Source organism: Ammodytes marinus, assembly GCF_949987685.1.
Source record: "Ammodytes marinus genome assembly, chromosome: 2".
Taxonomy (NCBI): Eukaryota; Metazoa; Chordata; class Actinopteri; order Uranoscopiformes; family Ammodytidae; genus Ammodytes; species Ammodytes marinus.
Window position 1 is genome coordinate 21434006 of NC_137231.1, and position 4854 is coordinate 21438859.

Here is a 4854-nt window from a genome sequence, read left to right on the forward strand (position 1 = left end):
TAAAGTAGAAATACATTTTTGTGAATACAGATGAAATACATTGTTAAGAATAAAGAAGAAATAAAATAAAATAAAAAATGCAAAGATGTTGTTAGATTTGATGTTCAGTATCAATAACTTACAAGTAAAATGTTATTAAAACACAATTGAAGCATCTTTGCTACACACTAATTTTGGAAGAACGCAACTCAATCCTCTAAGCTTGACTACTGCACCATATAAGTATTATTATAGAGACATTGGGTTTGTGCTTATTAGACGGCGCTCTTGTCTCACAGACGGCAGAGAGCAATATAGTATTAGTCTTAGTCTTAGTATAAGTAGTATTAGATGAATGCAAAAATTAGGTTGCAGCCCACTGTCTTCATGCCATTGCAAAGATGCATAGTTTGTGTTGTAATAACAATTTACTTATAAGTTATTGATATCGGGAGTTCTATTCTGTCAACTTCATTCCAACTTTACAGCATTCTTAACCTGTCGAGTTTATTCTTGACATTGTGTTTCGTCTATAAATCTCAACAATGTATTTCATATTTATTCACAAAATTGTATTTCCACTTGATTCTCAACATTTTGACTTTACTCTCAAAGTGCGCAATGAAAAATAACTTTCAATTTTGTCACTCCTGTAGCCCTAATACTTTTCCTTAGCCTTTCTCTTTCTCACTAAACCATGCCAATTTTTCCCCCACTCCCCTTTTAAGTTAACTACATCTCCCTTCTCCTCTCCTCTCTTGTCCTCCCTGGGCCCATTGTACAGTTGCCCCTGCAGATCTCCTTTCAGCTAGCTGCCCTACTCAGGTGAGGGATACAGTATATTGAAGGAGATTTTGCTTGTATTTGATTCCGTTCCTTTTCATTGTGACTGAAAGCCTGGCCTCTATGCTGCCCCCCCCTTCCCTCTCCCTGTCCTGTCCAGTTCCCAGGGGACCCCCACTCTTTTCCCGGGCTGGCCAGGGTGGAGCAGCCTCAGAGTGGGGCAAGTAGGGAGCAGACAAGGGTATCGCTTACAGCCTCCCGCTCGCGTTCACCAAGGCACACAGAGCACAGACAGCGACAGCACACCCCCCTCACCTTACCTGTCTCCCTCTCTCAGGTGCACATAGACACACAGTGGTACACCTGCACATCTACATCTTTTCCTCCTTCTTACCAATTAGAGATACATGTCCTCTTCGTTTTCAACCCCCCCGTCCCCTCTTTTCAATCTATCCATTCACCAACGATCTAGGGAGGAGGCAGGTCACAATGGAGTTTTGGAAAGCCGTTTCTGTGCACTGAAAAGCGAGCAATTGAGATTTGGTGACTAAGAGTGACACAGGAGTTTAGATAGAGAAAGGCACAAGAGCATTCACAGGGACATAAACCTGATGCAAAGGCTCTCGCGTGGGTAGAAGTACACACACACAATCACACACACACACACACACACACACACACACACACACACACGCACACACAGTCACATAGATAATGAGTTTCGTCTGGGCTCCCTTTTTGCCAACACACCTTTGGCCTACTGCTTAAACCATCCAGGTATATCAGATAATCTTCCTCCTCAATGCTCCAAACAACAGCACTGTTTGACTGTCTCACTTCAAATCACATAAGACATTGACAGTTTGCACATTACGTTAAACTAATAGCAATTTCTAAGACAACACACAGTATATGCTATAGTGTGTCGTGTAATCACAATTTTTGAATACAGATAACTGTGTTCAACATTTAGCTTTGTTGGACTCCTGCTTTATTTTATAATCAATAGCTAATCTTATCCTTGGACTTCCTACGAGGAAGTTTTAAATGTTTAAGAAACAGTCAAATGTTTCCTCTGATGATCACAAATTACATAAAGCAGCAAACAAGACCATCCGTGAAAATAACACAATTTTTATTTATCACGCCTTTGCACAGGTCCAATTTTTCCCAGGAACTTACAAAATGATAGCCTGGAAATCCTGACCCTGATATCTTGAACGATAGAGGGTCTGGCGACGATCAATAGTAATTTCCAACTCTAGGGGCGGCTCCTACTCGTGCATTTCAAATGCCACTGCACGCAGTTGGATAGCACTACAACCAATCAGAGCGATGCACAAGTGACGTAAGCCCCGTTCGTTTAGCGAACAGCTGTTAAACTGTTCAATTAAACGTTTGCCGTTGTCGGTCGGCAAAACAGAACATTCCACTTACTTGCTAGTGAAAGCTATGAGTCCCGTCTTCCAATTCGTTAAGGGTCGAGGCCAAAGCAGTCTCAAACTCACACAACATATCCGCAGCCATCTTTGATGTTTACTATCACAGCTTCGACGTCGCATGCACGTCACTGTCGTCATCCGGTTACGTCCTCCCCAGAGCACCATATAAAGGGCTCTGGCGCGCCCATATTAGATAGAACCAATTGAAACGTTATACCAGATTTCTGGTAGTCTTGATAAGCTTCAACGGAGCGTCTCCAGACCAACACGCGCAGCAAATTTAATTTGCCAGCGCCTAGTGGCAGGTCTGGGAATGCCAGGCTAACAAAATGACTTACGGCAGGCAGATCGGAAAATCTGGTGTTCCCCAAACTGTACTAAGTCAAAGTTTAAACTGCTTCCCCATCGTCTTTTTCAAATAAATGAATGTTGGTTACACTCAAGCCATTGACAAATGAGTTGACACAAAGTTGATTAAGCTTATCAGCTCCACAAAACTTTACCTGTGTTTCTCAGCATGGCAGCCTTTACAAACTTGTGTAGCCCGCGACAATGGCGCAGGAGTTTAGGAAGCGGCCACCAAATGTTTCAGTTGTTGATTCAGACTGCTGAGAAAAAAGCTGGGCGTACAGCAGAAGGAACAAGATCCACGTGCGACCACCGAAGGCTTGCACCATCTATATCCCTTTCACACCGCCGAAAAATCGGAGCAGGTTCCAAGCTAGTTCCGAGCTAGAGACAGTTTTTTGGTTTCACACCGCCAGAGAGCCGGCTCCGGGCTGTAAAAACTGATTCAATCCCAACCCCAGGATTGAGCTGGGCTAAAAATGAGAACCTCCTGCGTCAGCGGCCGGGGGAGGGATTATCTTGACCAACCAGACCAACTCAAACCTCACGTAAACACAACATAAGTACCGAACGTAGCGATCAAATTGACCGGCGAAAATACACTGTATGGGTCCTGTTTGGTTAACAAAGTAAAGCGAGAGGCAACACGTGTACAAATACGACGTATTCGCCGCTGTTGTTGTGCTTATAGCTAGCGCTAGCCACGAGAGTAGCGACGTCGGGCGACGTACCTGCGAGACCTGTCACTCAAGAGATCGCGCCCCTAATTATTCATATATACATATGTAAATAGGTTTAATAAGACTGTGAAAACGGCCTGTTTAACAAGTGAGTCAAAGAAAAATGGCTCAGTCTTGGTACCACCCCCAGTGGCCAACGGAAGGTACTGCAATGTGTGTCACTTCTTTATTGGATGCTGGTAAAAATTGCTGAGGTTGGGGCTTGGTCATTACGTTGCTCTCTTGCCGGCTCAATGGCTGGCTCTGGTCAGTGTGAAACCAACCAGTTCATAACTGGTGTAAGGCTATAACCAGTTTTGAATTGGCCCCAGCACCAGCCCGGAACTGGCTCTTGGTTCTTTTTGGTGTGAAAGGGTAGATGCGCAGACAGTATTGTAAGAATTACTCATTGGGGCAACAGAAGTTACGCAATATAGCTTTAAGTAAAATGCAGTAAACTCAAAGTTTTAACAAATTATTCTTCTAACAGGAAATCAAAATAGAAAAGCATTGACTCAATTTAATTAATATAAAATAGAATAAGTGCAAAAACAAATCAAGTGATTATAATATTTCCTGAATATAGTTCAATTCAGCTGTTACCTTCACACTGTCATACAACTATAATGCAGCCCCTTGAAATGAGTATATCACACTAACACCATATTTTATCAGTGGTTGCCCATGAGATTGTTGGGTAAAGGGTTTCAAACCAATTGAAATCAATTACTAGTTCCAAAACTAGTAAAAAAAAACAGAGTAAAAGTCTCTGTGTGCATGTGTACAGTATGTGTGTGTGTACAGATGTGTGACAAAAAGCAACACTTTTAGTGTTCTTTGCAGAAATATTTCTTGCAGGTAAAGCATAATACGTTTATCTTTCTGTCCTTAGTGCTTCGGCAGACCTGACACCTCATATTTTTAGAATCAGGTGGCCATTTTCACCAAAAACATGATCCAGAACTTGGCTCACTGTATATCTCCTCATTTTTAAATGCTGCAAATAGGAGATGTGCACTCTGCAAGTCACCAACTCTATACTGAATTGACCTCACATGTCTAGATATGCCCGTCTGTTTGTTTCGCTTTTATGCAGGTATAAGGGCAAACAACGTCTAAATGGAGAACCCCCCAGAGCTCACATGATTGGGAGAGGAACTGACTGTCAGTGTGTTGGCTGACAGTGCACTTATGATTTCAGTTTTGGCTCTAGTTATTATTTTTTAAATATTATTTTATAACCCCATAACACCACAAGTGTTATAATTTCCACCGGAGCATTTTATAATTAAGTGAAATATTTTTAAATTTTGTTGAAATAGAGGTTCCTGACAAAGTCAAGAAATCTTGATGCATTAAACAAAATGTAAGTGGTTCTTTTATGCATTTGAAAACCAAAACGGGTCGGTGGCGACCCTAACACGAGAGGAAGGTTAAGTCTATTAATTTCTGAGTCTATTTGTTGTCTGTTTGTTGGTAATGCCTGTAGGGCATCCCTTCTGGGGTCTACGGCTGCGCCGGGGCGTGCGTGCGCGTGCATGCGTATTTTGATTAATATCTCCCTGAAGATATAGCTGAAAAAC